Genomic DNA, 22,405 nt, shown 5'->3' on the forward strand with positions numbered 1-22,405 from the left:
TATTATTAATATTAATATTCAAACCAGATCTCCGATCAGTCCCATTTAAACTTTCCTCTCGCAAGAGAAAGCTGGACTTCATTTCCTTTGTGTTTTTGAGGTTGATTTGAGGTTGATTCACGCCGAGCGCGAGGCTTTTGGAGAGCGGTGGATCGAAGTGACCGGGCGAACAAACAGCGTGTAAATTAGCGCCGTCACCTGAGCCGCGCCGCTGTTTGCTCAGGTGTTACAATGCAGGAGCAAGCTCTTACATGCCTGCTGCACGGAGAGGTGAGAGGCGACGGCGCGCACACGTGTGTGTGTGTGTGTGTGTGTTTAGATGAATTTAGCATGCTTGAGTACTGTGTGCATCCACTCTAAACAGCGAGGAGGAAGAGGAGGAGGAGGAGGAGGAGGCCAGGTTTAGCATCTCTTCAATTAACAGGAGAGGCCTCGTCTGGGCGTCCTCCAGGGCCTACCTGTACCTCCGCTGATTAGTGAGCAGTCACAGCCCCAATTAGAGAACACAGAAACCTGGAGAGACAACACTCTTTATTTAATTGGATTGTGTTGCAGTCCTGGGCTGCTAACTGGCATCGCGCTGAAGCCAACCTGGAAGAGCGGCGCATAAACAAGACATTAAAGATGGAGAAGGAGCGTTCAGGTTGAGGAAACCAGGAGGCTGAGGGGATCTTCATTTCAGGTATTAAACACAGTGACCCTGGCGTGGGACTGTGTCAGGAGGTCAGCCTTCAAAAGTAAACTGTAAACTTTAGCACTAAATGTGATTTAAATCCAGAGCAGAGATTATTTGGAAAGACTGATCCTCATATGTTTCAGGTGCTGTTATTTTCAAGCAAGGATTCCTCAGTCTGCCGCTTTCACAGCGTCATATTTAGTCCCTTGTGTGTGTCAGCTTTCGTTTGATTCCACTGGCCATCAGATGTTTATCAGTGTTGTTGCTGCTGCTGATGGGAGGATGGCTTCATCAATGCTGCTCTCTTTCACCAGATTATTAGTAGCTTTAGGTAAAGATGAACCATCTTCCCTCTAACTTCAGGGAAAAAAAAAAATCAGTTTTTGATGGTGACAACTAAAATTCTCAGGTCTTCTCCTCTTTTTCTCTTTTTTCCCGTGAAGTTGCTCTTTTCCCACAGTTCCCCCGTTGCTGGAGTCCGTTGCACATGAAGACATCACCTCCCTGCAGTCGTGGGACTGTAGTCTTCCTCCGGGCGCCTGAGGGACGCTGGCTGGCCGGCCGGCCGGCTCGGCGCTGCCAGGATCCAGACACCAGTCCGGCTTCCCTCCCTGCAAGTCAGTCAGACCCCCTCAACTCCCCAACTCCCCGAGCCCCCATCACTCTACCTCCGCCTAATTACCAAACCTAAAACCCCACTCAGCTAATTAGCCACAGCAGACCCAGGAACTGTGAGTAAAGGTAAAGAGATGGCTTCATTCAGCAGTGTGTGTGTGTGTGTGTGTGTGTGTGTGTGCGCTGCTGAAGAGAGGGAGAGTGAAAGAAAGAGACAGGAAGAAAGGGAGAAGGAAAATTCAAGTCTCCGTTAGCGAGCACATCTCTGCAGCCAATTAAAGTCATTTATTAAACTCTTTGCGAAACCTGACTTGTGCATGACAGAATGATGGGGGAATGTGTTTGTTTGCGGCGGTGCATGTGTTTCTGGATATGTGCATGCGTGCACGTCCTGTCTCGCGCTCCCCTCCACACACACACACACACACACACACAGAAATGTCCACGTGTCTCAGTATGGCTGGCAATCTGTCGACTTCTCTGTCTGTCAGCGGCGCGAGAGCTCAGTGGGACATAAATTACAATATGCAGCGGCGCCACTTGTGTAAGTCTCAATGAAGGGGAGGAATAACTTTCTTAATCAAGTCCCCCTGATTAATTGTAATAAAGGTGTCATCCGTAAAATGTGTCCTCCTGATTGAGTAATTCGAGGCCGGAGACAGTAAGCACATCCCCGGTGATTGGGGGGTTGGACAGAGCGGAGGGAGGAGGAGGAGGAGGAGGAGGAAGAGGAGGAGGAGGAGGAGGAGAGGGGAGGTTTGTGGAGGACATACTGAGACACAAATAGCTCCTGGGCACACTGGCAGCCTTCGCACAACTGACAGTTATGAAATACAATTATCAGTGTGATCTGCTTAAGAATTCATCAGCGGCTCCACCGGCCAGTGAAGACGTTCACGGAGAAGACAGAAGGAGGGGGGAGAAAGACGAGGTGGGGGGGGGGGGGGGGGGGCATGCGAGGGGAGAAGGCCTCGCTGATTAAATGAGCTTTTTATTTTGTCTAACAGATTGCCCGCATTATGTTACACTATTGTGGAAGGATTATCTTTACTATTATTGCCTCTGTTAAACTGTTACCACGTCGGCTCCACCGGCGGAATCCAGCCTTTCAGACGCTGCGCTCTGGTTTCACAGGGCAAAAAAAGCCACAGGTTTAGCTTAGACTAGGTTAACGTCTGTAGGTCACCCGTTAAAATACTAACAAGATAGGTTTCAATCAGATCAGAGTATTTTTTTGAGAGGAACCAGACGACGTTAAGATACAAAAACAGTCGTACATTTGTCATTCCAGCCAGAGTTTTGAGAAGTCAGCAGGTAACAAGTACATCAACTAAGAAGCAGTTCTCACACTGACCTGATAAACTTAAAAAAAAAGCAGGTTGAGTTTGATTCATTGAAATGTTTGAGGAGTCCAGACTCAATTCAAGTCCAAAGCAAATCAGTGTGTCCTTTTTTAATAGCCTGATATTGATTTGAATTCTCCTAGTTTTATGGAGTTGAGGTCCAAAAGTAAAGAGTGAAGTGTTTACTCTGAAGAGTCCACCTTCAAAGTATTGTTTTTTTATTTTAGTAAAGTCATTTGGAAAGGGGTTAAACTCATAAATCACACATATTTCGACTTCTCATTGAATTTTTGTAATCTCCCAAATTGGATGAAACCAATAAATGTATGTTTAAATAATTCTGTCACTGCAGAATAATTTCAAATGTCACATCACCGTCCTCCTCCAACAACGAATTTAACAGTTTTTAAACTGAACTGGAGCCCCTTTAAAGCACGATGGACGAAGAGACGTAGGTTCCTCTGAATATTACTGTCTTTATGTTTTTATGAGAATCGTTCAGCTAAAAAATCCCCATCACATAATGATAATGTGTACAGTTTGTATCTTGGCTCCAAACCTTCTGAGAAAATATTTATGTGGCCGAGAACAAGAAAAGCACAAAGAAGTAACAATCCTGTTTAACAGCAGGGATAACGATCATATTAGGAGAGTTCTCATTCCGCACGATCAAACCATATGATAAAGTGTTATTATAACGCTACCTGCGAGCATATGGACGAGCAGATCCCAGGCGGCACTAAAGGTTTCTATTTGACAGATAAAATCACGCTCGACAACATTCATCATGGGCGTGGACCTACATTAACCCTGGGGGGCGGCGGCCTCTGGGTGGGGGGGGGCGGGGGTCTGTTCAGATGTAGATATTCAGGTGAAAGGGAAGGGCGACACTCACAACCTCCAGGATTAATGGCAGCCTCGCCGCTGCGCTGACCAGCGCCACGTTTCAGGAGAAGAGGAGCGCTTCCCAGATATGAACATCCAGTCGGTGCGATGATGGACAGGTCCTCAGTCCTGCTCCCCGAAGTCCCCCCCCCCCCCCCCCCCCCCCCCCCCACCTCCACCTCCACCCACTCTCATGTCCTCATTCTTTACCGGCCTGAGGAAGCGTCTCTGCGGCCAAGGACACCGGGGTGTCAGCTCGGCGTCGGGGTAACATCGTTCATCAGGCCGCATCGGTAATGGGTAGCTCTCTGTGACAGTGGTCATCAGGACACAAAAGCAAAAGGGCCCATAAACATCACATGACAGATGGCTGGGAGGACAGCCCCGGACAGCGAGGGGGAGGTGGACAACGGGGGGATAAAGTGAGACGGAGGTAGAAGGACAGAGGCGGAAGAGAGATCTCAGGCTGGGTTGTTAACTCTTGGGAAAAGTCCGGAGCGCCGGATGGTTTATGAATGGCCGTGTTCAATGTCAGCTGTGAAGGGAGAAGCTGGAAATCACTGAGTGGCAGGGGGGGGGGGGGGGGGGGGGGGGGGGGGGGGGGGGGGGTGTGAAGTGCTTTACGGCTGACGTCCGACAAAAAGCCCGAAAATGAGCGAAGCCGCTGCAAAATAGTCCAATTAAATCAGTTGATACGCCGAAATGAATGCAAATGATTTAGTCCCGCCGCAGTTAAAGCGTACTGACTGCAGCCCATCGGCTCAAATGGGAATCACTTCCAACAATGGTGCTTGTTAAAAACAGCGACTGCTTTCACTTTTATTTGAAACGCCGTTCCGTTGTCCTTTCTACGAAAAGTTTAATTGCGAGAATCTCGTATTTCTGTCATTTGCCGAATCCCCCCCGAGAGTTTAACCACATCTCTGCTGTGACTTTGGCCAATTAGTGCATTTAAACCTTTTAACCTTCGGTGTGTTGTGTGCAAAAACAGTTTAAACAGAAGGGTCCAGAATGAAGATGTGTTTGCTTAAAAGCCTGACAGATGGAAAAAATATCTGTTGTGCTTGAAGAGGAAGGGGAACCTCAGAGATCCGGGTCCTCGGAAGGACGTTTGGCACAAGGACAAACACGAGGCCAGGGGTGGAGGTCTGCACCAGTGTTGGAGGTAGGAAGAACCTTAATTTCCATGAGTACCCAACATGCACTGGAAAGTGACGCCCGAACGGGAGCGCATTGTTCTTCTTCTTTCTGACAAATGACAATGTAAGCAATCTGAGGCGGGGTGAAAGTTAAGGAATAATTACGGAGGTGGTAGCAGTGACAGAAAGCGAGAAACAGGTTGTGTGAAAATGAGGTGAGGCGAGGGTGTCGGGAGCTGTCACCGCGGCGACTGCACAGCCCGCTGCAGGTCCCTGCAGAGGGAAGACGATTGTTGTGTTAGCAACACCTTTGTCACCCCAGGATGTATACTTCATCTCCTCGTGTTTACAGGGACATCAAGTCCCAGACGTGAGGCATCATCATCATCCTCAGAAACGCGCGGCTCCTCGCCCTCCGCCGTGCCGCCGCCGCCGCCGCCGGCCCGCGCCGCCACCGGCCCGCGCCGCCACCGCGTTCCCCCCCCCCTTTGTTTTTTGCGGCATTGGCCTCGCCCGCCCATTAATCGTCACCCATCCATCCCGTGCACCTGTATATAAAAGGGAAATTAGAATATCCATCACTCGCGCCGCACGTCACGGTGATTGATGGGTTAGTCACAGGATCCCCTCCGTTTCCTACTCAAGTCTTTGTTTCAGGAGTGAGAAGTGAACATTATCTGGCACCATGATCAGATTTAGTCCACACATTTCCATCTCGGAGAGCGTTTTGAGCGGATGATACACAATCCACACGAGGAGGAGGCAGCCGGCAGAAGGTTTATGGAAATCTAATATCATAAGGCTTTTTCTTTTTTTTTCTTTCTTTCTTTCTTTTTGGTTTGTTAGACTTGTTATTTATGGAGTGGGCCGGTGACACTTTTGATGTAACAGTATGAGACAATGTAACGAGGCAGAATCTCATTTTGCTGAAGTGTTTCTGTCAGACTCGGGTCTGAAGGATGATGGGGAGAATCTGTGCAAACAGGTTTTGAGTGGGGTGTGCTAAGACTGAAATACCAACTGTTCTCATGGAAAAGCCTTCGGTAAACAACAGGAGAGGGCGATACGGGCGCCGTCGACCGCGGAACGCGCCTGCGGAGTGAGGCGGACGGCGCTGAAACGATAGACGGCGCCAACAGACGCTCCGCCTGAGAGCGAGACGCTAGAACGTTCCAAAGTCGGGCGGCTCCGTCAATCCAAACATGGGGTTGGTTCGGCCTCGGTCAACTTCGTCTCTCCTTCCCTGTCCGTCTTTCTCTCTCTCTCTCTCTCTGTCTTACTTGCTCGCTCTATCCCTCGTGTGTGAGCATGTGTGTGTGTGTGTGTGTGTGTGTGTGTGTGTGTGTGTGTGTGTGTGTGTGCTTGACGAGGAGCAGACAGGAGCCCTAACGCTGCAGGATGGAGAAAGGTGAACAGGAAACAGAAGGTGCCCATGGAGGAGGTATATGACATCTGTCAGGATCCGGGCTGGGGGGTGGGGGGCGGGGGGACGGGCCGCCCCCCTTCCGCCGGCCCGAGGGTCACCCATCGCGCCGCAGTCGCTGAAGTTGTCACGACACCCGTGACACTTCCTTGGCAGTGGCGGCCGAGAGCCGGACAGCCTCGGACGGTCAAGACGCACACATTGTTCCGGTTATTTATTTATTTTTTTGGGGGAGTAAACTCTGTGTGAGGGGAGCTGTGGTTGTGAAGGGGGGGAGTTGGGAGGAAGGTTTGTATTTGCTGTTTGTTCCTTCTTCCTACAGAAATGTCAGCGTCGTGCTCATTGTTGCTTCACCCCCCCCCCCCCCCCCCCCCCTCCTCCTCCTCCTCCTCTTTTATTCTCTTCGGGGTCCTGGACAGAGGAAGGTCAGCTGACACGGGAAGGTCGACAAACAAACAAACAAACAAACAGAAGGAATTAAAATAGAGAAAAACAGGGCAGATGAAATGTGGCCGTGTTTCTGCTTCTTCTTTTTTTTTTTTTTTCCGGGGGAATCGCTGTGAGGCTGATGGCTTGTAGCAGCCATTACTCTCTGCTGTGTCCTCTGCCCCCCATTGGTAGCGACAACGCCGCCTGGCACGGCTGCCAGTGTCACGTCACCTCATACTTCTGCCGGACGACGCCGGCGACGAGGGGCCACTTCGCACCGGGACCGCGCCGCCGCTCCTCGCCGCTCGGGCAGCTGCGCCTCCCCAAGGTGGCAAAGGTCGTTCACACTGGATTTGATTTGGAGAAAATTTTTTCTTTCTTTTTTTTTTTTCTCCCTCCTCCTAAGCCAGCATGAGCTCAAATTAGATTTGGTAATTTTTGTTGACTTCATGAAGAGGAGAAACAAAGAGAGAGAGAGAGAGGGAGAGAGAAATCCCCATGAAAACTATTTTAGAAGCACTTCACAGCAGACTGACTCCAGACCTCTGAATCACAGCCAACTCTCTGACTGCTTTTTCTTTCCTTTTTAATGAAATGGCAATTCACTCTGATTATCTAATCAGGCTAATTGGAGCATCCCCCAACGCTCCGTCTGAATTGATGATGTCTGGTTGCCCTTTATTTATTTACCACGCTAACCAAATCATAATATATTGTCAGATTATTACCCCAATTCATCCTCAAAAGCAAATGCTTGGAGGACAAAATGTAGTGACTTTTTTTTCCTCTTTTGGAAATGATTCGCGAGGAAAAATGTGGGTCAAGTGACAGCATTTTCATTCTTTTCCATATTTGCAAAAGGACTGGACTAAATTTGTGACATAATATTTTCTCTACATCTGTATTTGTACTTGAAATAACGCTTTCACGAGTCCAGACCTGAATTTTTATTCAAGTTAAATCCAGCAAGTAGGAAAAATGTAATATGGTGATAGAAAATCAAAAGCTGAAAGAGGTGTAAAAACACTCAATAACTTGTTCAGTTTTAAGTTAAAGTAGTGTTTAAGTATGAAAATAATTCAGAGATTTGTAATAAAAAAAAGTACAATTTCTATATATGTTTCTATTTCTATATATATTTCAAGTTGTTGAAAAAAATGCAAAACTTAGAAATCTACTGAAGTTATGTTTAGTTATAATTAGTTACTAATTGGAGGCTTTTGATTTATTTTTCATGATTAAACATCTCTGATCTAAGTGTATTTATCAGAAAAAACCACAAAGTGTCTAAAAATGACAGAAGAAGTCAGATAACAAGACAGATTTGTTTTTCTTTGAAGCTATAATCTCATGTCTCAGTATGAATATATCACAAACCGATTGTCCACCAAACGTGGTGCAAGTGTTAACTGTACGAGGAAAAAAAACACATCCTGACTCATAAGTGAGTACGTCTACGGCAAAAACATCTGATTAGATTCATGTGATTATTCCCAGCAAGTAATACAATAACGCCCACTGATAAGAAGAGCCTGAGAGTAATTAGAAGTGAAGGCTGGAGCCGGAGCGGGACGACGGCGTGGTTTAGTCTCCGGCTGCTGCAGGTGAAGGTGGGCTTCACCCTCGCAGATCTGTATGCAGAGTGTGCCTTTAAAAGAAAAAAGGAAAAGGAAGAAAAAAAAAAAAAGAAGAAGCTTGTTTCTTTTGTTTATTCTTTGTGTTGTCTTTTCCTCTCTGCGCCGAGTTTTGACATTGGAGATGACAGGTGTCTGTGGAGTGGAGGAGGAGGAGGAGGAGGAGGAGGAGGAGGAGATGCTGGTGAGAAAACAATCTTTGACTGCCTGTGGGTGAAGGCAGACTCCTCTAGGCAAGGCGGCCTTCAGCGTTTAGCTGGGGGCGCAGTATCAAAATCACAGCCACTGCTGTACCCCTAAGGCGCTAATCTCAACCAGTTACCGTCAAGTGCAGCTCCTTCTTTATATAATCCTTCATTCCCCTCCTTTTTTCCTTCAGCTCGCTCCGTCTCCGCCATTCCTTCATTTTTTCCAGGCCCAATCCACAGAGGTGAGAGGATAAATGACAGTTTGAGGAGGTGCGAAGGAAGCCAGGCATCTTGAATCCGCCGTTGTTTTCCTCCCGCTCCGTCGGCGTCGAAGCTGATTCCGAACGGCGCCGGCGCTCGCAGACCGGTTTGCCGGGCGAGCGTAATATCATAATTAGCGGCGCTTCTGTGCTTTAGCTGCACCGAAACTCGGCGTCTCGCCAGATGCCGAGGAGACCTCCGCCGTCATTCAGGCGGCTCGACGGAAGAGGGGCTGCTGTTTGATCACTGGATGGCTGCTAATTTAATAAGTGTTAACTATGGAGCAGCCATGCGAGAGAAAGAGGGGGAAGAATGAGGGGAAACGTGGAAGTAGAAAGCATTAAGATTAACTGATGACATGTTCAACTGTGCGCATAATGCGAGGCTTAGTTAAGTACGCGCATGCTGTTTGTCAATTATTTAAAAACCCCAGGAAATTAAGTCCAGGTAATCTCATAAGGTGTAAATAACATTCTTTTTCATGGCAGCTTAATTGAATTCATTTGACGCTGTTTAGAAATAACAGAATTAGATTTGCTTTCACACGCAACCAAACATTGTCACGAGGCTTTTTTTTTTTTTTTTTTTTTTTTTTTTTGTTCCAAAGGTGAACAGAGGAGGAATCAAACTTTGTTATATCAGAACAGATCTGCAGGGATCAGATGGAGGGAATAATTGAATCCTGGGAGGATTCCTCACGCCTCCCTGCAGAAGCTCTAATTCCCGCAATTTGCACAAGAAACTATTCACTCATACTTGAAGGTTGTGGCTTTTCTCAGCTCGTGCAGACGCTCGGGTCAAGAGATCCGCGAGCAAGTGGCGAGTAAACGCAGAGAGAAACCTTCCAACTGCTGCAGTCGGTGACAACCTGTGAAATGTGGATAAATCAAGACGAAGGCAGCGCTTTCAAACCCTGATATCCTTTATTTTCCTCTGATTTTTGATTGCTGCTCTTCTTATATTATGGTTGTTGTGTGTGCAGCATGTCTCAGGGATTTCAGGCGTCAGCTCAGTCGCCTTAAAAAAAAAAAAAAAAGAAAGAAAGAAAGAAAGAAAGGAGTGGATGTGCTGCAGGTGCAGACAGGAAGTAAAGACGCATGACAGTGGCTGGTAAAGACCAGGCCGGCTGTGCAGACGAGACAGTGGCCTCGGGCGCTTCGGATTTGCCTCGCCGGTGTGATGGCATGGCTTTATGCTATTTACACACACACACACACACACACACACACACACACACAGAGGCTTGATGCCGGCTGCAGGTGAAGGCCGGTGTATGTCTGTCTTGTCTAGTGAAGTGAGCAGGGCCGGAGACGGAGGAGGGGCGAACAAATGGGAGGGACGGGGGGAGGAGGAGGAGGAGGAGGAGGAGGAAGAAGAGGGGGAAATGGAGGGATTAGATGAAACCTTTCAGTGCGTGTCATCATCCCTGACATTCTGTAGGGCTTGACCTTAACAGAGCAGCATCGTGTCAGAGACAGGGTCTCATCACACACACAAGTAACACACACACACACACACACACACACACACACACACACACACACACACACACACACACACACTCCGACAGCTTGGACATCACCCTATACTTTCACAGAAACACATGAAGGCAGACACACAGCGAGAGCGAGGAGACACGATAACTCCAGCAGATCTTTAACCCTTGGTGGGGAAGGCGGCCATGAACGCTCAGATCACATCACTTCCTTCCTGCTGCAGGACTCCAGCGGTGCAGGGTGATTAGAAGGAGATGACAGGATTTTACAGGCATCCAGTGAGAGTTTTAACCCCTTTAGAGGAATAAAAGAAAAAAAAAGAGTAGAATATATTTGTCATTCTGGTCAACTTAATATTTTTGAACAGACTTTTATTCCATATAAATGAATGTTGATCGTGATGGATCTCCCAGTGCTGTGAGCAGAGCGTACAGGCTGGGCCACGGAGAGGAAGAAGTGACAGGGAGCTCAGTCTTCGGCCTGCCTTGCTGTCTGTCAGTCATTATTATGACTCCACTTCATCTCACAGGAAGAAACAGGCTTCCTGTTCTCACTGATTTACTGGGCGTAGACAAGAGTGTTAAACAAACACATAAACATTCATCCTTAAATGGCTTAAACTGGACAAAACAAAGAACTGTCAAATACAGAAAGAAAAACTTTTTAATTGAAGTTTACTTCTCAAAAATGCAAGAAAAACAGCTGTTTCACATCTAACAAACAAAGCTGTAATACTTTCATTTGGAAAGCTTCACATGTTTTGCAATGCCAGAAAATTTTTGAAGAATCAATAAAAAGCTCTTTGGTTGGACGTCTTGTCTATTAACCCTTAGTAGTTTATTCAAGTGTGCTTCAACTGTACTTATTTTATAATAATAAAATGAAGGCAGGATACTTGAAGTTGACTTTTTATACATTTATACAGTAGTCTAACAACAGGTAAACAAGTGAAATAGCAAAAAACAGTATAAAGTATAAAATGATACAGTGGTGGCTGCCATGACTGTAGAGCAGCAATGCATCATGGGAGTTTGGGATGGGATATTCAACATTCAGACATTGTTTTTGTGGTTTATCTTGATGTTCTGATGTTGTTAGTGTTATTGGCAGTTATGTTTTTTGTGTTCTTGTGGTTTAGTTAATCTAAATAATATAATTGATTTTCATGTCAGACTGTGTTGTGTTTAATGCCGTCCTGCCCACTGCTCCTAAATATTAAATTTACCTGTCTGTTGGAAACATTGCAGGTGTTAAACCGAAGCTTGAAGTCTTTTCTGCTGCTTTTCTCTACTTACTATACTTGTGCTTATACAGAAGTATGCTAAATAAAATAAACCTCAAGCAAGCTACTTTTTGCTGAGGGAAATTCACTGCAGGACAGTGGCTTCTGATGGCAGTGTGTTCATGCTAAAGTCCATGTTCTCCCGTTGTAAATGATTATGCATCGTTTTCGCCGTTTCTGCCATTTCTATGTAATCATTTTCTAAATGCTGAGGTGTAAATTCAAAATTTTTCTACAACAAAAATACAGTTTTTGCGAAAGAAATCTAATCCTCCTTGAAGAGCATATAAGTAGAATTCACGGAAACATATAATTAATTTCATCTCAGTCAGGCTTTTCCAGTATTTATATTGCAAAATTCCCATGAATCTGCAGCCCTTGTTGCAACTTAGTATTGATATTGATCCCCTGCTGGAGCTACTTGCATCGAGGTGGCCACAGTTCACCGAAAGTATGCTAATTTTCTCCTTTAATATCACTTATGTGCCTTTTAAAGCCGCTGTCACTTGTTACATAAATATTCTGCCGGCAGAAACAGGGAGCCAGCGGTGGCTTCTGCTTCTGCTTCTGCAGTCCATAAAACGACAGAAATTTACTTAAAGCCAGTCCATCAAACGTGAAGGCCCATCTTCCTGTCCGGCCCACCTATAAAGAGTGTGTCGTAACAATGCCCGGTGCAGGTACCTGGCTTTATCTCCTGCATCCATATTCCGGGGACAGATTTAGCGCTGGCCATAGGGCTGCTATTACAAAAATATGGTTGACCTTTGAGGACCGGGGATGTTTTAGAGCAGGACCGGTCCTCCGCCGCTGTTTGCGCAGCGCGTTCCTCTCACTCTCCTCACATACGCCTGTCTCTCCAAATGTTCTCTGTTACTTTATTAAGAAATTTAGGTTCAACAGTATAATTTTTACGACGCCCGTTGAGCGGTGAACTTTGGGGAAGATTACCTCAATAGGTTACACAATTAATTTCTGCTTTCTCTTCAGCCGTTGCCGTATATATTCCGCAGTCCGCCCGTCTGCCGGCTAATACTCATCCACAATATTCAGAGGTGTTTCCACATTTTCTTCATTTCTGCCTTGAGAAAGTTTAAAAGTCTTTTGGGGATTTTTCTTTTTTTTTTCCTCCTACTTTGATACATCACAAGTCACAGAGAAATCGCTGGATGGAAACACTTTTTGGTGTGTCGGTGTGTTTGTGGGTAAGACTGCAGCTCGGAGTGTGTGCAGAAGCGGCGCGGCGGCGGCGGCGGCGACAGCAGCAGCAGTGTGTTTCTGACCCCATCACGCTATCTGTTCTAATGATGCTCAGGCCTTCATCAAAGTAGGGACCCCCCGTGGCTCCTGGGGGCCCCTGGGCTCAAGCACAGTTGCTCTGGTTGAGATTTTTTTTTTTTTTTATTCCCCCTCACTGCTTGAGGCTCGGCACAGTAATGAGAAACAGAATTTAAAGAAAAGCCAAACAAAACAACAAGAAGGAAAAAAAAAAAAAAGCCTTCGTCTTAGACTGACACCCAGTCTGTGTTCAGTCAGCTTTCTCTTTTTCTCCTTGTCTGTATCAAAAACAAAGATTGTTTTAATGGAGCAGTTCAAACACGCTGGGCAGCTTTTGTTCAATGCAACATTTTTCTCTTCCTCACATGTGTGCGCTCACACACACACACACACACACACACACACACACACACCTCTCCCACACACACACAGGGGGGATTAGTGCGCAGTGTGCACACATATGGATTGATATGTTACAGTTTACTGGACCGATGCAGGACAGAGGGGAAAAAGTATTGATTTTTTGCCAATATGGCTGCGTGTTGATCCCGGGGCCACATTAATTTTCATCACTCAGACACAGGGAGGGAGCGGCGCACGAGTGTCACACTTGTTTTGCCAGTTTCCATGGCAACGCAGATCATCCAAGTCCGGGGAGGTCAGGGGGCCGGCGAGAGGCGAATCTGGGTTCACTTAAATCCACATTACATGAGCCGCCCTCCACCTCTCTGTCTGTCGTCCCCCCCCCCCCCCCCCCCCCCCCCCGCCGCCAGTCCGTCCATCACCTGCTCCGCCCCCTCCCCTCCTCCGCCGCCGCCGTCGCCGTCTTCACCTGGCTTCAGAACAGGCAGGCCCACCGGAGGACCCGGTCCGGAGGTGACACAGCTTAGCCTCAGTCTTTAATGGAAGCTGGTCCTGATTGTTAGCACGGAGCTTTACGCAGACCCTGCATGAAGCACGCTAACGTGCAACTTCACACCCCGAGTGTCATCATCTGCAAACAGCAGTAGTCAGATCAGGGCTTTACAAGCAGCTTTCTCAAAAACATGAATAGTTCCTCTGCACACGTGTAACTGCTGTACTGCACATGGACAAGAACAGCTATCGGTCCTCCTTGCACTTAGTAGTTTTATTGTTAAGAGTGACCTGTAATCCCAGCATTTCTGCCGTTTCCATGCCAACGGACATCGTTTTCAAGATGTAGCAGCATCAGCGTGGAACTTTTCTGAAATGAAAACGCAAAATCGCTGTGCTTCCACTTAAACTGTGATGTAAATGAGGCCTAAAGGTCTTGATGAGATGAGATGCTTTTAAACAGAAAAACAGCAGCGTCCCTGGTCCACATCATTTGAAACAGTAAAAACAGACACAGTCACTGAAAAGCTACCAGATGTTTTAAAGTACCTCACACGCAGCGCATTGATCTGCTATCAGAAACTCCTCACGGGATTTAACACAATCTGGAACGTGTGCCTAATATTCCCTGTGCCAAGTTAATCATGTTTGTTATTTTGCTCCTCATTCCTTTTAATACAAGGATGTGAAACATAAGGCTCATGCGTCGAGAGCGGCCCGCAGGTGGCTCCAGTGCAACTCGCCAAACCACAACGGGAATTGTAAAATAATAAAAGAAAAGAGTGACTTTTAAACACACTCCTGGAGAGTAGAGGAAACACCACAACACGGAGACCCGAGCTGAGACGTCGGTGATGCTGCCATGACAGCTAGCTAGCTTTTGGGGACATTTCACTGTATTGTTCACCAGGAGAATTCAATAAAATTGGATTTTTGTTGAGACTGTAGTCATTTGTGGGAGTAACTTTCATCAAGTATAATCTACGCCACAACAGAGACAAACGCTCAAGTTTAAATTAAAAGGTTATTATGGTATCATTTTACCTTTATTTCCCACTAAAGATGGAACTGGGTTGTATGCGGCTCTTCAAATAAAATTGGTACGCTGGATTGGTACGCTATAGCATATATCTATATGTAGACACACTGCAATGTCACTAAACATAATCACCACTTTTCCTTTTCTATTGTTGAAGTATTCTAACAACATGTTCCAGTTTTGACCATTGTTGCTTCCACTCCGCATCACGTTTGTGATATTGTTACAGTTCACGTCAAATAAGAGAGAAAGAAAACTGGAAAGAAAATTGACTTTGCCTCCAAAGCTAATTAGGACACATTTTTGAAAAAAAAAAACTGCATAAAGATATAAATTTCCACATAACAGTTCAAGTTATTGCATTGCAGTTGGTGATAAGGTGTGAAAATTACCTAACAGAGTACAAAGCAGAGATAAGAGGCAGATAGAATGAGCATCCATCTTGCTGTGTTAATTAAAGATAATCAGTCCTTAAAGACGTCCAACTCTTTAAACGAACACAAAAATATGAGTCCGGCAGCAGCAGCCTCACAGGGAGAAAGCGACAAATAACGGAGATATAAATACAGAGAGAGACAGAAGCTGTTTCCATCCAACTGTCAGGCAGACTTTTGAAATGTCACCAAAAAGTAAAATGTTAATTAAGTGTGTTTCTGCTGAGAGGATGATACTATGCACTCCTCCAACACAGAACAGATCTCTGACAAAAACACATGCAGGAGATCTCCACGACTGATGAGCACATTTTTTTTTTGTACATGATCTTGTCACATGTCACACTGTCTGAGGATCACTACAAAGAGAAGAGTGTGATTATCTGCTAATTAGATTTTTTTTTTTCCTTATATCAAGTCCTCTGTCAGTCTAATACCAGCACAGATATTCTTAGACTTAATCACTGTTGGCTGAATTCTGTAGGTTTCACTGCAAACATTTCTCTCTTGAGAGTATCCGCTGTTTGTCAGGATGGAAGAGGAGATTTTTGACCAGGAGGTCGCCATGTTTGACATGAATGTAAGCAGCAGTCGGGATGATTGTTAGTAGGTAATTATGTTGTTACCACTGGTGAAAGTCCTCCCACACTGTCTGTTTTTCAGAACTAAACTCAACAAACTGAACACCTTTGGTTTTCTTTTGTCTGTTCTCACATTCAAATGAGTGCAGTGGATGAACTCTCCATCCATACATCCATCCATCCATCCATCCATCCATTATCCATCATTCTAAAGCTGATGGCAGTGGGTTTAACTGGAATAAACACTGTTCTGAGGAGGTTTGATCAATATTTTCAGGCGAATTTGTTTTAATTCGGACTCGTACTCTAATCCTATGGTTGGTGGTTCAATCGCAACTCCAAGGGTCGAGGTGTCATTCAGCAAGGCATTGAACTCCATGTTGCTGACAGCGGTGAGTCAGCTCTTTGGCTGCTGCATCACCATGTGTTTATGACTGAATGTGTTTGAAGCCCTTCAAGACTGATGGAACAGTAAAAACATGGTTTATTAGCAAAATAATATTGACCATTACACATAAAGGTGGGAATAATACCTCAGGTTGGCTGAAAAAAGTCTTCAAAGCTACTTTTCTCTCCAGCTGTGACAGTCAGACGAGGGAAGTCAAACACCCAGACAGCAGGTCAGTAGACAGGCTGGTGAGCTACGATACGGTACGGAGGCAGTTCAGGTAATGATGATATCGTGCGGCACAAGTGAGGAGAAGGTGTTGAGATGTTGAAGTCCCGCACTTAAAGAGGACAGAGATGTTACTGACTGGACCGAAGGGTGGCTGTGACAGAGACGGAGCTCTCGTCCGACAGAGAGCAAAGCCGTGACACACTCGCACACACCTCGGACACATTACCGAAGACTTACTGAAAACTTGAATTTAAAAAAACAAAAACAAAAAGGTACCCGTGGGGGCATCATCTTCAGAATAATCTGACATGTTATATGTGTGCAGTATTTATCCTCTTGGTTTTTCACGGAACCCTACCTCATTGATCTTATTTTTGCTCGAAATTCTCCTGTAGTTTTGTAATTCCAGACACATTAAGACTTGATCGTGTCAATTTCTGTACCAGCTGGTTGTTTCTGATTGCAACTTTGGTGCTGATGTTACACGGTCAGCGAGATGAGAATGCTAAGACAGTCATACACCCTATTTAGAAGTTGATATATTTGCCAAATATCCCTAAACAGCTGGTCAATTATAATCTCAGCCTGTGCGATTCCCACTGTCAAGAAATACACATATCAAAGCCTTGAAGTCTTTCAACACTGATCCTTATCCGCTGTTACAGATAATTTGCAGAAGACGCTTCTGACAGACAAACAAAACACAAAGGACTTTTCAGAGAATGGTGTCAATTTCTCACCTCAGTCTCAGATAAACTAAAGCCCTGTCCGGGTGACTATGTCTTTTTTTTTATTATTTCCCCCAGTGATCCAGTGGCTGGCAACAGTAGGAAGCGGGGCTTCCTCGCCAGGCTTTGTTCTCTGTGACTCCCCTACGGTAGCTTTCATTTGACTCCCAGTGTGAGTTCCGTGTTAATTAGGTAAATGAATACGTGTGTACAGACGGGGCCGCCCCACACTAATAGCGACACCAGCACAATCGCAACAAAAGGGCCCCACCAGCTAAGGCTAAGTTTGTGATTAAAGGAAAGGCCTCTATGGCGAGGTGTAACAAAACGGCATACAGCGGGCTTTGAAGCTTATTTATGGCGCTTTATCTAATCCCTACCACCCGTGGCTATGGAGGAGATATGGATGTATTATTCATGATAATGTATGGTGGTGACTCTTATGCAGATTCACAACAAAGGCAAACTTTCTTTTCGTGCCTCCAAACGGCCAATTAATTTTTTTTCTCTCTCTTTTGGACTGAGGCGGAACGGATAAATGATGAGGAAAAAAAGAAAGACCTGTGTTTTTGACGTCGGGTGGACTGGTTTACTGTATGTTCTTGTCTGTCTTGTGAGTCTACGAGCCCTCAAGCTATGAGCTTCCTTGGCAGAACTTCTAACTGCAAATCTCAGTTTTATTCCTCTCACCTAGGGGATGCCAGAGATCCTCTGTAGTCCTAGCAGTAAAAAAAAAAAAATTGAACTCAGTCCAAATCCACATCATGGACATTCAGGTCACAAAATGAAGAGGGCTCCTTAAAGACTCAAATCTCCTCCAAAACATCTGAAAATAATTGGCAGTGCACATTGCGCTCGGTGGAGTTTCTCGTCTCTTCGCGATGTTATTGCAGTGTAACGCTGGAAGTATGATGTGGATTGCTGAATATCTGGTTTACACATGGAGCCTTTTGTGTGTGTGTGTGTGTGTGTGTGTGTGTGTGTCAGGGTTGCATATCACAGCAAGCTGAGAGTCGACACCGTAGAAAAGTTTTTAGCCAAACCTACCACAGTAGAGGAGGCTGGCTGGAATGACGGTCTCTCGAGTGGCTGTTCACTCAGACTTTCATCCAATGAGATTGTCACCGGTCCTCACCTCAAGTCTGTAACTGCCTGAAGGAAAACAAAATTCAAATTAAAAACTTTATCAAAACTGCACCTCTGAGACAATTTGGGACCAATCAGGTCTTGAACTTCTTTGAATTCTGCTTTGTGTTGTCTCAGTTTGATACAAATATGAAATCTCAAAGTTCCTTCTTTTCTCTGAAAGATCCAGATCTTGAGATGAGGAAAATATTCCAAAGAAAACTTTGTCTGACCTCTGAATGAGTTTGTCCGTATCATACATTTCCCTCAGTGAACAGATTCAAGGGTTTTCTTTGTGCAAGCATTTTTGCACATCAAGAAAATCTTTCCATCACTAGTTTTACATCCATTCTTCAATCCTTCCGACTGTCCGTCCATCTATCCATCCATTTATCTGATATGCTGCTTATATCCTGTTCAGGGTGGTGGGGTGCTGGAGTTAATTCCAGCTGACTATGGGTGAGAGTCGGGTCTTGGTGATGCTGCTGTCAATAATAATATGTTTGTTTGCTGCAGCTCAACCAGCAGCTGTTGGTTTATTATTACTTTTCTTCTTTTATCATGAGCTTCACTTTTAATTTAAAATTTCAGAGAAAACATATCATTTGGTGGAATTCTACAGTGGTTTTGGTGGCTGTTCATGTTGAGAACTTAAGCCTCATTAAATGATTACTGGAAGATCATCTATCTGTATTGTTTGTGCTAACTTTATCTTTATGTGACATACAATTTTTTTTTTGGCTGTGGAACCGAAATCTGTCAGTTTATGCCGATTTTGTCTCAATGCAACTTCAATGCAGACGCAACATATGCTTATGCATCACAGTGTTGCTAAACTCTCTTTTTGTTGTTTGAGACCCCAAAAATACCCCAAAGATAGGGCCCACCCTGTGACGAGGCTCCATGTTGGGAAGCACAACTCAGATGGTTTTGTTTACTATTTGCCAATCAGTTGGTTATTTTGCAGATGACACTGCTTTGTACACACGAGGACATTTCGACACCCTCCAGGGGCCTCAGTTAGGGAACCCCTGTTGGCCCTGGGGAGCTTTTCACTGCATATGTAGTTTCGATTGGAGATTTGAGCAAGAGGAAGCATGGTCAAGAAAACTAGACCAAAACAAAGAAATATAACTACTTTTTTATGTAAAACATTCTTGTGTTTACATTTTCCATATGTTGTCACCACATGGACCAATGTCAGCTCTTTTGGGGAACCCTTCAAGTTTGACTCCCCGGCCTATTGGTTACCTTGTCCACCGAGTTGCATCACCTCTGTTTACACAACTGGAGGTAAAAATGTGACTGTGATTCAGATTTAATCAAAGATTTAAAAAACGTACACGCCAATGTGTAAAAGGAATAACTGTCTCTCTCTGATCTCTTTTACAGCGGTTCCAAATGAACTAGTGCAACTTTGCACCATAGAATGACCTTAGTGCAGCAACCAGGATCCCCCACATTTAAGACTTAAAGCTAGGGTTGGCGATCTTGGAAAACTAGCATGTAGCACGAATGTAGCATCTCCCCAAGGCTCCGCCTAGCTCCCACCCCATTGGAGGAGCTCCGTTGGGAGCGGAGACGCAGAGACGTGCGCGCGGTGCGCGCAGCGCTTCCGCGTCCAGTGCGTCCCTGGCGTAACCTGTCCTCAGCGCTTCGTTTCTTCGTTTTTCTTTATTTGGACTACTCCAAGTTATGGCGCACTCACCGGTAAGTGAAGCCCCAAACGTTCTTCTCCGTCATCCTGCAACGACGCTCCGTCCTTCTACGCGCGCACTGAACCAGGGTCAGTGCACGCCATTGACATGTACGCGCAGGGGGCAGGTCGAACGGCAAAGGGATTTGATTGGTTTAAAAAAAAAGGTGTCCCGTCAAGACGATTGGTTGCTGTTTTTCCCGTTTTACTCCTGCTGTAGATAGCGGATATTTTCCAAACTACTATAAGAACACGCCATGAATTGCTTCCTATCGGGTCATAAAGATCATTTTAACCAGTATTTAAAAAAATGTATCTCATTCAAATCGCCAACCCTAGCTTTAAGCCCCATTTATGTGATGTTTAATGTGAAAACACATTTTTGCATTTTTGTTCCAGAAAATTTTTGCATTTACATGTTAATCTTTGAAAATTATGTCCATTTACGCAAAAACACTGAAAACCATGCAGTGAGCATGCCAGGCCATGAGTTGGCGCTGTTGGTTGATCTTTTAATGAAACCCCACTCACATGCATGCAGGCAGCAACACGCTGTAAACATGAACAGCGGTGAGTAGAGAGACGTTCATATAGACAGACAGAGTGGGATTGCTGTTGCGGGTGACTCTCCACTATAAAGCTGCCAGGTCCCAGGAGAATAAGGACTGGGAGTCATGACTCTCTGGAGGACAACACTGACATCTGCTTGCTGATGTGCAAAAACTTCACTACTGCCATGGTGCACATGCGCAGGAGCAGTGTTTCCTCTATTTCCAAACCGGCTGAGCAGCAGCATTTTAACAACATTAGTGTTTTCAGTGGCTCGGAGCACCGGTGTTGTGTGAATGTCTTCCAAACTGCAACTGAAGTTTTCTGTTTCCACATAAAATCCTGTTCTTCATCAAGCCATGGATGGTAAGGTTTTTAATTCTTTAATCATCACCTTGATAACTGGCATGAAGTTCCGCTTTTCTATGCATTCCCACTTGTAGATCACTGATATTCCACTGCAAGGACGTCAGCCATTGTCTAGTATATTGGAGTGAGAGATAAGATGAACAGGAGCCCGTTCATGAAAGCACAGAGCCAAAGCGTTACAAGGTCACATGTCTCCATGTGGAGTCTGGAATATTGAACATCCAGACGCAGACAGACGTCTTTCTCTTCAAACCCCTTGTTTCCACTGATATGATATCAATAATGTGAGAAGCCATTCATGGCTTTTCTCGCATCTCAGAGGTGTTCATGTACAGTAGGAATAAGCAGAATCGAAGTTTAAAAAAAACTGTCTGAAAGGGAGGATCCGTCAGTTTTAAACCCATCCTGACGACATGTCGGTGCGGGATTGCTGCCGGTTGTACAACTTGATGGCAGACAGTCGCAGGTGCAAAATAAAAGGCTGTCATTAATTCAGACGCAGTTAATAATGGATGAGGGGAGACTTCACGGAAAGCTATTTACAGTTTGAGGAGGCAGGCGTATGAATAGATGACCCCTTCCCTCTCTGGCGGTGACAGTCGAGGGTTACTTTACAAAACTGTTGGCAGCAGAAGATCTTCCGGTAGTAGACAGACAGAACTGCTGTCACTCAACGCAGCGCTGTCACCTTCTACTGAGAGACCACGACTGTGTGTGTGTGTGTGTGTCGAGATGACAGGTCTGAATTAATGAGAGGTATGTGTCAAGGAGAGCGAGAGAGAGAGAGAGAGAGAGAGAGAGAGAGAGAGACATCGAGGAATTAAGAGGGCAAAGATGGCGGCTGAGTAGTGGCGACTGCGGCACGTGTGTGTGTGTGTGTGTGTGTCGGGATGGCACTTAAAAGAATAATTTTAGTGTTTCATGGCCGGTTATTTCAGGTGAAGTCAGAATGAGATGAATCGCTGAAGGTACAATAGTTGACGGTCTCGTATTAAAGCCCTTCCTGATAGATAGTGTTCTCCGTGCGGAGCTGCCAGTAACCAGTGCATAAAAGCTTTTGGAATGACTGCAGCCAAACTCCGTGTCTCTTTTCTCCAGGACAAAGTCAGCGGAGTTGTAGATTTGTCTCTTATAATTCAGCCTGAAAAAAGAAAAATGAGACAGGGGTGCTTTAGGCCAGACATAGATTAAAAAGCGGTGATGTGCAGATTCATATCGGGATGCCACGTATGTCTGTTTGTGGATTGACTCTCATGTTACAGTAATATCTAGTTAATATTCTAGAACTGATTATGCATTTTAGGTCCTATTTCCTGCTGGCTGATCTAACTAAGGTACTTTTCCCTTGTGTAATTAGTGGAGCTGATATGAAAGATGCTGAATGTCAAGATACTCAAAGGCTGAGATGTTTCTAGCATTTTTAAGAAAATCACATCTGTTCTCTTACCACGACTTGCTCTTTGTGGTGTTGGTCTTGCTGCTGCCCTTTCCTGGCTCCACCCATCCCCGCGGAGATGACCCAACTGAGCCACATCGCCACTAAACAGAGCCCATTTCAAACTCTTTTGTTCTAACATGGTGGAGCAAAGTGCAGGTCCATGAGCACCGAAAACCACACGCAGTTCCAACGGTGTCCCTACATGATAATGACAGAGTTTCCATCTGACAGGTGAGGTTTAGCAGCAGCTGAAGAGAGATGTTGCACGATAACTACCACTGGAATAACTCGGTTAAGGTTAATTCATTCAAACGTTGGTTCAT

Source organism: Salarias fasciatus, chromosome 11 (assembly GCF_902148845.1).
Source record: "Salarias fasciatus chromosome 11, fSalaFa1.1, whole genome shotgun sequence".
In the NCBI taxonomy this organism is placed as follows: Eukaryota; Metazoa; Chordata; class Actinopteri; order Blenniiformes; family Blenniidae; genus Salarias; species Salarias fasciatus.